Source organism: Lolium perenne, chromosome 5 (genome assembly GCF_019359855.2).
Source record: "Lolium perenne isolate Kyuss_39 chromosome 5, Kyuss_2.0, whole genome shotgun sequence".
NCBI classification, from domain to species: domain Eukaryota; kingdom Viridiplantae; phylum Streptophyta; class Magnoliopsida; order Poales; family Poaceae; genus Lolium; species Lolium perenne.
Genome location: NC_067248.2, coordinates 236,317,011 through 236,329,882, shown reverse-complemented (window position 1 = coordinate 236,329,882; position 12,872 = coordinate 236,317,011).

Here is a 12,872-nt window from a genome sequence, read left to right as displayed (position 1 = left end):
GTTTTCTACTTCTCCTTAGCCGGAGAAGCTTCACCCTTGTCATCACCCTTTGGATCGCCATCTTTTGCGCCTTTGGCCGGAGACGAGACATCTTCATCGTCCTCTTCATCATCCTCCTCCGAAGACGCGGCGCCGCCCTTGGACTTGTCCTTTGTGGCATCCTTGGAGCTCGTCCAGGTGTACTGGCTTCCGGACTCCACGGGTCGAGCCTCCGCGTCGCGCTCCTTATGAAGCTTAGCTTCAAGAGGCTCGTCAGCAGGGAGAACGACCTTGTCGTAGAATTCGTCGTGCCGGATCCTGCGCGCGATACGGGTGTCGTAGCCGCTGACTGCATCCAGAAGCGCGTTGACATCGGAAGCCGGAGGAACGCCAGTAGTTACTCGGTCAAGATCAAGTCCGGGGTTATGCGCTAGGCACATGGCTAAGGACATGGCAGCGGCGCCTCGAGCCGATGATGCTTGCAAATCCACTACCAGCTCCGGAAGAATGTCCATCCTTTGGATAAGCTTGCGAACTTTGCAAGTGCGGCTCTTCTTGATGGCCAAGTTGTGGCAAATCTTCCGGGAGGCTGAGATGAGGTCCTTGCAGTCATCGCCGGCGAGCTGAAGAAGATCATCTCGGGGGAACTGGTTCCGATGTTTCTCGGTGTATCCCAATGGTTCTGCATGAGAAGATCAGAGATAAGCATAAGGATTGAGCTTAGCACATACATTATTATATGAACTCCGGAGTTATACCCATGACGTCCTCGTTGAGTAAGTCCCAGTGCTTCTCCGCCGTCTCCATGTAACTCCAGAGTCCGCCAAGCTCTTTCTGCTGCATCTGGATGGTTTCATTATCTGTTTTTCTTTTTAACTCGAATTCACCCTATTTCTGGATGAGTTCTGAGCTTTTTTCCGCCAGCTTTTTCTCTGCCTCTGCGAGCTTTGTCTCTAGATCTTTCTGGGAGGAGTGCACAATCTCGAGCTCGGAGGACGCAGCGGCGAGGGAAGAGGATGCACCTACCCAAGATACATCAAAATCAATTGGGAATTCGGATCATGAAATATTGGCAAGTGAGACGGAAACCAACCTTGGGCGTCTAACAGCTGCTTCTTCATATCCGCGTTTTCCTGCTTAAACATTTGAATTTTCTCCGCCTGGCTCAAGGTAACGCGGCGCTGCAGGGCAATGTTCTTATGTAGCTCATAATGCAGAGCTTGCTGTTCCTGTAAGTAGAAATAGAGCAGGAGTAAATTCCGGATATTCTACAAGTAAGTCCTTCTGAAGCATTGTTGCTGGAAACATTTCCGCCACAATGCTTGGGGGCTACTACGACATTTTACAATTTTTTCTTCAGTTCGAGTTTCTTCTAAGTATTTAGGTGCTAACTAATGACTAGTTTCCGCCTATATAGTTGGGGGCTACTGGGGAATACCTTACGCTTGCAGAGTAGCTTGTCAAAGAACTGGCCAGCCTCCTTTTTGAAGTCCTGAATTTCCGAAGACTCGGAATCAGGCTTCCCCCAGGCATTGTTCATCATAGCGTTAATGAGATCTTGTTCGAGATCCCACTTTTCCGCCTCAGTGAGCTTGTTAAAGAACTTGTTCGCGTAGGCCTTAGGGGTAGAGGTAAGATCAGCCGGGTCTCCAAAGTTCTTCGGAAAAATGACGATGTCGCTCGCCGCAGCTTCAGCTTTCCCCGAAGAGTTGACTTCCGCCTCCTCTCGGCCTTGTACTTCAGCTTCGCCTGGGGCAGGTCCTTTGGCTCCGGAGCTTTCTCCGCCCAACTTCTCGCTACTTTCCGAAATTATCTCCGGCGGAGTTTCGGTAGCAGGAGGGGGAGATTGCTCAACTTGAGGAGGAGATGGCTGGGGAGTGGCATGGGAAGCACTTGGCGGAGCTGGTGTTGCAGGACCAATGGCCGGAGACTTCTTCATATATTTGGTAATGGGCTCTTTGACATTGGTCCGCGCGGTGGTGGTACTCGGATTCCTACAAACAGGCAAAGGAAATGTATAAGTAACAAGTTTTATCGAAACAAAGACGTGTTGTACTCGGAAACTTACGTGGCGCCAGGAATGATGGGGCGCGATCGTTTTCCTGCTGTCGCCAGCAGTTTGATACGCTCACGCTCCGCCTTCTTGGAGTTTACCGGAGGTGGCTTCGTGACTTTGGGCTTCTTGGCGGAGGCATCGCCGCTAGCTCTGGCTTCGGAGCCGGAAGCTTTGGCGCGGGGATGCTTTGGACGTCGGGGGGCAGCCTTGCGGGGCACACACTCCTCTTCCTCGTCATCGTCCTCCGGATCCTCCTCCGCCGCTGGGGAGTGGCATGGGAAGCACTTGGCGGAGCTGGTGTTGCAGGACCAATGGCCGGAGACTTCTTCATATATTTGGTAATGGGCTCTTTGACATTGGTCCGCGCGGTGGTGGTACTCGGATTCCTACAAACAGGCAAAGGAAATGTATAAGTAACAAGTTTTATCGAAACAAAGACGCGTTGTACTCGGAAACTAACGTGGCGCCAGGAATGATGGGGCGCGATCGTTTTCCTGCTATCGCCAGCAGTTTGATACGCTCACGCTCCGCCTTCTTGGAGTTTACTGGAGGTGGCTTCGTGACTTTGGGCTTCTTGGCGGAGGCCTCGCCGCTAGCTCCGGCTTCGGAGCCGGAAGCTTTGGCGCGGGGATGCTTTGGACGTCGGGGGGCAGCCTTGCGGGGCACACACTCCTCTTCCTCGTCATCGTCCTCCGGATCCTCCTCCGCCGCTGACGGGAAAACGGAGTATGGTGCGGAAATTCTCCTCCGCCAAAGTTTCGAGCTAGAAGGGAATTAAAAGTAAGTTAGAACACATCCAAAATTTGTGAAGTTAAGAATGACAAAGGAACTAGAGCTTACCGGAGGACATTGGTCGTTTATCTAGATATCCTAATTAACTCCGGGACCGGTTGGCCCCGGCCAATCTTCACGAGCGTTTTGATTCTCCTCTTGAGGGAATCAGCCGGAAGGTCGTGGCGGGTCACTCGGAGAAGGTCGTCCGCCCCGGTGTATGCGCAGATTAAACACGCGTTGTACCGAAGTGGCTGGATCCGCCGAGTGAACCAGCTCAAAGTGAGCCGAGATCCGGTTTTCCCATCGTGGACTAACCAAGAAATTCTTCGCGTTGCTTTCTCCAGTATCGGAAACTGAGCAAGCGTGGGAACAAGGCTCCAGCTGGCGTGCTCTTCCGGAGGCTCGTTGACGAACTTGGGAAATCCTCCGTGGACACCCGGAACTGTGATGTTCTTCTCATAGAACCATCCGGCGTTCCAGTACCGGACAGATTCGTGGGAGTCATGGGGTGGATACATACGACCAGATCGAGGCATAAAAGTCATGCTCCCGCAGTTCACCATGGCCTTGTCCTTCGTTTCTTTCTTTACCCGGAAGAAAAACTGCCACAATCAGACATCTGGTCGAATTCCGAGATGCCCTTCGCAGAGTGTTGCGAAGTTGGAAAGAAGGAGATATGAGTTTGGGCAGATGTTGTGGGGCTGAAGTCCGTATGTGTTGAGGATGGAGAGGAAAAATTCCGAACAGGGGAGCGATAGACCGCGCTCGACCCAAGCTTTTGTCATGACCTTTTCGTCCGCATCATGCTTGGGGTCGTCGGAGTCACGCATGAAGCTCCAATGTGAGGAGATCATGCCCTCGTTCTGGAGTTCCCTAAGCTCCGCATCTGTGGTTTCACAGGGCCACCATTGACCCCTCTCACCTTCGTGGATCCGGGCCTTGGAAGCTTTCTTGTTTTCCGCCTCCTGCACCTTGGCCGCCATCCCGAGGACTCTCCGCCCAATGGCCCCTAATTCTTCTCCCCTCCATGAGGATCCCTCCTTTGGAGTACCGTCGAATAGGCAACGATAGAGCTTGTCCCTCAGCTAGCCTGGAAAACACCGGAGAGCGCTGCAGCACGTTGATAGCATTGTTTGCTCTTGCCATGCAAAAAAAAGCATGCCAAATCCAGAGGTCATGGTCTGCCACCGCCTCGAGAATGATACTGCACTTACCAGCATGCCCCTTGTAGATCTCTTGGCAAGAAAAAGGGCAATTCTTCCAGCCCCAATGCAGTCAATGCTTCCAAGCATCCTAGAAAATCCTCGTGCTGCATTTTGTTCTAGGATCCGAGCTGTATTATCTACCCTTGGTGCTCTCAAATAGTCTTTACCGAACACCGCTATGACGGCTCGGTAAAACATGTAGAGAGTCTGTGAACATGTAGACTCCGCCATCTGCAGGTAGTCATTGGTTGTATCTGGAGGAGCTCCATATGCAAGACATTGCATTGCAGCAGTGCTCTTCTGGATTGAGGTGATGCCCCAAAAACCTGTACAATCCTGTTTGATCATGAAATAGTTGTCATACTCCCTGACGCTGAAGATAATCTTCATGAATAGATCTTTGTTCATCCTAAACCGGCGCCAAAATTCCTTCGGTGAATGAGTCGCATCATCGGCGAAGTAGTCGACGTCAAGAGCATAGCACCAACTTGACAATGCCGGTTGGCGTTCCTCCTCTTGCCTGGATTTGAGCCGCCGCATCGAGGCACGCCGAACAAAGGCTGGCGAATGCGGAGGAAGCTCTTCAGAATTAGCTGCTGCTATTGACGTCGGACAGCCACAACGTTCGGTTCCTCTGTGAACAGCTGCACTATCATCTCGTTATCGTTTCCCATCGCGGCAATCCGATGAACACCTTGTGGGATGGGGGGTTGTGCGGCGGTGGCGGCAACCTCTGTTCCAGTCGAAACAGCAGCCGCCACTCGAGGGGGTAGCGGTGGTGTCGATGGACGACGGTTCCTGGATAGGCGGCGGTTGACGTGGGCATTACCCTTTAGGTACCAATTATTGCTATACCCGATGCGGATTAAGGAGGTGGACTAGCACAAGGACTCGCCAAGCTGGACCCGCATATAGTATCGACTAAGGAAAGCTGAAAGAAGGAAACTCCAATATGTAATAGACTGGAACTCTTGTAAACCCTAGCCTGGTTGCACATATAAAGCTAGGCAGGGGCACCCCTTAGACATAACGCAATACGCATAGACACAATATCATACCCGCGTATTAGAACTAGATTAGATACAATCCGCCTATGGCAGCACCCTGTACACATATATTCATATACATGATTGCTAGCAGGACGCCTCCACTGCGGGGACGTGAACATGGGTACGTCGTGCCTAATCTCGCTCCCAGATTCTTCATCGACACCTTCCGCTAACCCTAAGCCCCTCATGGTGTGCATTGTCGGGGAGCCACCTCATCAATTAGCACCGTTTGTGGAAACACGGTGACTCGATTTTGTGATCCGGGCTCGATCCGTCGAGTTCGTCATCAACGACTGCCAGATCCTCTCTGGTACGACTCAACACCGGAAACTTCAACGTCCTCAACGGATGCCAGATTGCATCTAGCATTCTAGCGCCACCCGATCTGTATTCGCGCCAGCTTACCGAGATTCCTCCTAAAAAGGCTTGTTCCGTCGGGACAGTCCACGCAACATAGGCGGAAGTGACCGGAATTCAACAAGGAAAAGCTGAATCGCGGTCATATCCATACCGAACAGCAAGCCATTGATCAGTGAACCCAAGTCCCAAAGGAAGAGACACCGTCGATGGTACTATCTTTGCCTGATGGCTATTCTACCCAAACTCATCTCTCTCATTGATATTTTATATACAATTATTACTTCGCTTGGACCTCTGTTCCAGTCGAAATAGCAGCTGCCACTCGAGGGGGTAGCGGTGGTGTCGATGGACGGCGGTTCCTGGACATGCGACGGTTGATGTGGGCATTACCCTTCGGGTACCCTTTATTGATATACCTGGAGGTGGACTAGCACAAGGACTTGCCAAGCTGGACCCGCATATAGTATCGATTAAGGAAAGCTGAAAGAAGAAAACTCCAATATGTAATAGACTGAGACTCTTGTAAACCCTAGCCTGGTTGCATATATAAAGCTAGGTAGGGACACCCTTAAGCATAACGCAATACTCATAGACACAATATCATACACGCAAATTAGAACTAGATTGGATACAATCCGCCTACCGCAGCACCCTATGCACATATATTCATACATTGGATATCTAGCAGGACGTAGCGATCCTCCACCGCGGGGACGTGAACCTTGGTACTTCGTACCAACTCTCGCTCCCGAAATCTCCATCGTTGCCTTCCGCTAACCCTAAGCCCCTCATGGTGTGCATTGCCGGTGAGGCACCTCATCAAATTAGCGTCGTCTGTGAAAACGTGGCGACTGGATTTTGTGATCCAGGCAGGATCCGTCGAGTTCGTCATCAACGACTGCCATATCCTATCTGGTACAACTCATCATCGGAAACTTTAATGTCCTCCATGGATGTCAGATTTCATCTAGCTCCACCGGATCTTTATTCGCGCAGGCTTACCGAGATTCCTCAAAAAAAAACTCGTTCGGTCAAGACAGTCCACGCAACACATGCGGAAGTGACCGGAATTCAACAAGGAAAAGCTGAATCGCGGTTATATCCATACCAAAGAGCAAGCTATTGATCAGTGCACCCAGGTACCAAAGGAAGAGACACCGTCCATGGCACTGTCTTTACCTGATGGCTATTCTACCCAAACTCATCTCTATCATTGATTATTTTATATACATTGATTACTTCGCTTGGACCTAATCCTTCATGTGCTTGTATGTTTATTTATGTATGTCTCCTTTGAAACGATGAAGTCACGCAGGTGATGAATGATGGGGTTCGTAGCATAGAAAACAAAAAAATTCCTACCGCAAGACGAATAAATCCAAGATCTAATCTATGGAACACCCAAGATCTAATCTACAAGATCGGAGCAACGAGATTGATGTGAGACTAACCCTCGAAGATTTCCAAAGCCTACGAGATTAGATCTTGTTGTTGGTGTAGACGATCATCCCCAGTGCTGCAATCCGGCAGCACTTCCATACTCGGTCGCGCGTACGGTGTCGATGAAGCCCCTTCCTCTCCCCATTCCAGCGGGCAGCGGAGATGTGGTAGATCTCCATGGAATCCCAGTAGCACGACGGCGTGGTGGTGGTGGTGGAGAAGAATTGCTGCAGGGCTTCGCCTAAGCCTGCGCAGCATATGGAGGAGGAAGAGAGGGGGCGGCTAGGGTTTCAGGATTGGTGTGGTGGCCGGCCACCCCCCTCCCCTCTTTATATAGGGGGAGGGGTCGGCCTAGGGTTCCCCCTGGGGCCCACCACTTCCTTTCGCCGGCCAAGGGGGGAGATTTTTCTTCCCCCTCAAGCCTTCCCCTTATCTCTTCGTTTAAACACTTTATTTTAGAGATAGATCTTATCTCTAGATTTAAACCATTTAAATTAAGAGATAGATCTTATCTCCAAGGGGTAGGCCAGCCTGGGCCCACATGTCATAGTGGGCAGGCCCCACCATGCCATGTGGCACCTATGTGGCCTCTCCCGGGGTGGTGGGCCCACTGGTGGCCCTCTAGAACCTTCTAGAAGCTCCGGTCAAAATACCGGACTTTTTCCCGAACCCCGGAAAATGACTTCCCTTATATGAATCTTATTCTCCGGACCATTCCGGACATCCTCGTGATGTCCTGGATCCCATCCGAGACTCTGAACAAAAACTTCGGACTCCATCTCATATTCCGAATCTACTTATGCGATATCGAACCTTAAGCGCGTCACCCTACGGTTCGCGAACTATGCAGACATGGTCGAGACTCCTCTCCGAGCAATAACCAATAGCGGGATCTGGAGATCCATAATGGCTCCCACATATTCAACGATGACTTAATGATCGATTGAACCATTTACATACGATGCCGATTCCCTTTGTCTCGCGATATTTTACTTGTCCGAGGTTCGATCATCGGTATCTCCATACCTTGTTCAACCTCGTTACCGACAAGTACTATTTACTCATACCGTGGTATGTCATCTCTTATGATCCAATCATATGCTTGCAAGCTAATTAGACGACACTCCACCTAGAGGGCCCAGAGTATATCTATCCGTCATCAGGATGGACAAATCCCACTGTTGATCCATATGCCTCAACTCTCACTTTCTGACAAGGGATTAACTTGTCAATGCCTATGGATTGTAGGCTAGGGTTTAGTTAGAAGTAGAGGGTAAGTAGATCTCGAAGGTTTCAGCCGAAAAGTACTCGACGATTGTGAAAACTAGGATTTGCAGACAATGATTCGATCGACTCCTTGTCCCTCGACTCCCCCTTATATATGAGGTGGAGCCGAGGGATCCGTGCTATACAAGTTTACATAGTCCGGGACGGTTTCTAACTCATCCCGCCAGATCACAAACAACACTTCCTATTACAACTCTATCTTTCCTTAGTAAATCTTGGGCTCCCGAATCTTCTTATTCTTCGGGTATTGGGCTTCCAGTAAACCCCGGGTACCATCTTCGGCAGGCCCATTTGGGATGCCTATGTCAGTAGCCCCCGAGATTTTGCTTGAATCGTAGAGTCAGGGAAAATCTCCATTGTTTATTTTTACTCGAAAGCTTTAACCTTTTATATTTCTTCACATAAAATTCTATATTGTACAGGGATACTGGTAATTGGGGCTAGTTCATCTGACGGATCAGGTACTAGTTAACTGCTCTAGTGGCAATCCGCAAAAACCTACTTCAAAATCACGTCCCCGGACATGATCTCGGGATACTGGTGTAAACGTCGACAGGTGCCGCTTAAGGTCTTACCATTCTGTCGAGTCCCAGTCAAATTTATCGGGTACCTAACGCGTCCGTTAGGATTTTTCTTCGTATCTGTTGATACGGATAAAAGTAGCAGAGCGCAGTCTTTGGCGATGCCACGCCCAGCAGAACGGATCTGGGGTCTTACCTTCGCAAATTTGCGGCATTCAGAAATTGATCGCAACTTCGGCGTTCTGAGAATATATTGTCGAGTGCTTTTCCGGCTGTTGGAATGGCACATTTTATCGAGTCATATATGACTTATATTGTTCTCCCGATGGGAGTATATGTAGAGTTAATTATAACTCGAAATATACTCTCTTGTTTTTCTATTTTTGTTAATTTCATCGGGCACGCGAGCAGCGTTCCCGATGGGAGTAGCCCCCGAGGCTACAACCAAGAACTTGTGCTTGGTTGTAGGCTCAACATTTTAGTCCATCTTGTCGCTATATTTTCATTACTTCCCAATATGATCTCTTTCTTCTTCTCTCTTTTTTTTTATCTCTCGGGTGCGCGAACAGCGTTCTTGATGGGAGTAGCCCCCGAGGCTACAGCCAAGGACTTGTGCTTGGTTGTAGGCTCCCGCAATTTCTATATTTATCATACTCGAAAATTTACTTTTTTCTGAAGTAGCCCCCGAGCATTTGGGCAAAAACTTGTATTTGACCAAAGGTTCCCGAGGTATTGAATAATTCTTTCTGTCGCCGTTTTTCTTGTCGACATACTTCCCTTAATCAAATTTACTTCATCCTCCTCGAATAGTCGTGATTTTTCTGCCCTGTGGGTCCATTGCTTCGACTACGTTGACACGTCGTGCAAGTAGTGGACACACGTCCTCCGCTTTTCCTGGCGCACGTACGGTAACGCCTATTTCAGTTAAAATACTCTTTTGCCCTTGTGTCTAGAAGATCCATCCTCACCACACGATTTCTTCATCCAACGGCACACTGCTTCACCCGAATCTTATATAAACCCTTCTTCAACCTTCGTTCATCCCCTCACTTGCGCCGCTCACCTGTTCCTCTTCGCAAAACTTCCCCTGCGCCCAACTCTCTCCAATCTTCCGTACGCACATACATTGCTCTGCCCACTGCCGTTGATGCCACCACGCACGCGTCTGACTCGCCACAGCACGCCGGAATCCAAGATGGCCGCCGAGGATCTTGAGTGGGAGAGATCCAAAATCTCCAATCAAGACATCAACACGCTGAAGAGGCTCGGCCTCATGACGAAGGAGGACGCCATCCGCTTTCCTAGCGAAGAAAGCTACCCCAAGCCTCCAATGGAGTATCGGGTTAGTTTTGTTGATCACCTGATCCGCGGCCTTTCAACCCCAATCCACGATTTCCTCCGCGGCCTTCTTTTGTTTATGGGATTCAACTGCACCGCTTGACTCCCAATTCCATCCTTCACATTTCTATTTTTATCACACTTTGCGAATGCTTCCTCGGAATCACTCCCAATTGGGCTCTGTGGAAGCGCATTTTCTGCCTCCGCCGTAATGGCTCCCACAACGTCACTTATAACATAGGTGGCGTTGTTATCTGTGTTCGAACTGATGTCGATTATTTCGACGTCAAGTTTCCTGATTCTGTCCAAGGATGGCGCAAAAGTGGCTCTACATCCACGAAGAAAGCGCCAATTCTGTGGAACACAAACATAGTTCCTTTCGACGGAAGTGCCGTGATTCAGCGTCGCCGTTCCTGGGATGCCGAAGCTTCGAAGAAGAGAAAAAGCGACGAGGCGCTCATGGCTCGTATCCGTCATCTTCAAAACACTCGAGGCAAAGAGCTATCTGGTGTTCAAATTATCTGCCTACTTCCTTAGGATTAGAGTGCAGCCTCTTCGAGGCTCGCAAAATCCCCTTTGGACGTATTCTCGGTGAAAACGACGCCAATAGAATCTCCGACGATCTTTACGCAAAGGACTTGGAGAAGTTGATCCGAAGAGTTTCCCGCTTGGCAAAAAGGATCCTATTCCTTCCGCTTGTCGCGTGGAACCATACAGCTCCGCCCAATCCTCTCCCCGAGGTATTTTGCCTTCTCGAGTTTCTATCTTGTTCCGAATTTGCCCCGTATCTCATTGTATTTGTGTCACTCTAATTTTTCTTTTGTCGCTGTTTTCTTGCAGAACCATCCTACTATGACTTCCCCTTCCTCCTCGTCCTGAGGATGGAGAAGTCGAAGAACGGGGCATCGTTGCCGAAGATACCCCAGGTTCTTCTATTCCTGAAAGTGAAGTCGCGGGTTCCCACAAATCTGCGGCTTCCCATGAACAGGAAGTTGAATCTGAGGCCAGTGAATCGACGCAATCCCTTCCCTCCTGCTTTCCCCAAAGAACAAAAGGAAAAGGCATGATGCCGAGGATTACGGCACTTCTAAGGCTGAAGAAGCTGGTCCTTCTAATCCGAAGGCAGCTTACGATCCTTATGTTGAATCCCTCATCAGCTCGTAAGTCACCTATCTCGCTATATTTTTGTACTCGAAATATTTATCTTGTCGTGCTTTTATACTGCCGATTTTTTGATCAATCGCTGATGAGGAGGAAGAAGTACCGAGCATCGACGTGGCTCCTCGAACAAGCACGTCACGTACTGTACTTGCCTCAGACACACTAGTTGAAGGAGAAGAAACGTCGCCTCCTCAACAAGACGTCGTCACCACTACTCCGCCATCAAGCCCCCGAGTCCCTTCACCAAAAAGGGCAAGGGTTGAAAAGATTGTTGATCCTGCCCCTCGGTTGGGCGGTTAAATGCGACTCTGCTCTTAGATGATGTAAGTCTGTCGACATCTATATTTTCCTTATTTTATTTTTTCCACCTTTTCTCTTTTTCATGCCGATGTTTCTTTTATCGTGTTCACGCTGAACAGCCTATGATCAAGGATCTTCTCCGCATCGGGTCCCAATTTATTGGGTACCGTGAATATGCCGCCGTAGCCGAAGGTAACGACTTTTATACTCGCTATTTTGCACTGACTTTCTATTCCTGTTGCTTGTCGCTATTTTTTGATCTTTCTTTTCTTTCTTTTTCATATCTCGACAGAAAAACTCTCAGAGGCCAACGAACGTGTCGACGCACTTGCTCAAAAACTCGAGCAAAGTGAGGCGGCTCGCAAGAAAGCTGAACTTGCTGCTAGCAAAGCCAAGGCCGAGGTTGATGAAGCCAAGGTGAAAGCTGCTAGTGTCGAGGAACCTGCAGAGAAGGCTCAAAGATGCCGAATCTGCCTTAGATGAGCAGAAAACTGCACAAACTGTGCGTGAACAAGAGATCATCAAGCGTCTGAAGTCGCAAAGTCGGCGTACGCTGAGTAATATCATCAACCCCTTCTATTGTACTTCCTGTTTCTTGGTTTTTGACTAATGGTTTGTCTTGTGTGGCAGCCCAAACAAACCAAGATTTTGATCTGGAGAATCCCGTCAATGACCCTCTCCTTGATGCACTTTCTCTTACGGAGTTCCATGGGCGCGAAATTCGTGAAGGCGTGGCCAATGCCAATGCGAGTTTGTCGGCGTTGTTCCCCTTCTTCTTCCCGAAGAAAGAGGAACCTTCAACTTTCCTTGCCCTTGCCAAGCTTTTCAATTCGTCGGAAGACCTGGGATTGAAGATGCGTCAGGAGAATATGAAGGTTGCTGTCGAGAGTACTGTTGCCCTGGTTGCTGACAGCCAACAGACGCTTGATTGGATGAAGGTTGGCGACACCAGCCAGATAGAGCATTCGAGATGGAGGTCGCTGATCAAGGCAGCCAAGCCCAACACGAAGAAGATCTTGGCGTATCTCTGGGATCAAGCCAGCTTCGACTCCTAGCTCTCTCGAGGCCGGAGGTCTAATTGCATGCCTCCTTGTTTCCTTTTCTATTTCTTTTGCTTTTGTTGCCAAAGTAGTTGTTTTGGCGACATTCATTTCCTTAGCTCCACTGTAGTGCCCTTGTAATTATTCCAAGAAATTAATGAAAAACTCTTATCTGTCATTTGATGTTGTCTTGTCTAAATTTCAGTTGATATTTGATAACTATACTCCAACTTCCGCTCCTTCCAATGTATCGCCTTCTTCTCGTGCGAGGAGAGCTTTTGCTGATACCGCACTCCGTCGACGATACCTTGTCGCAAGAACTGGATGAACTTCGGCAAAGAACTTCAGTATGCGAAGAAGCA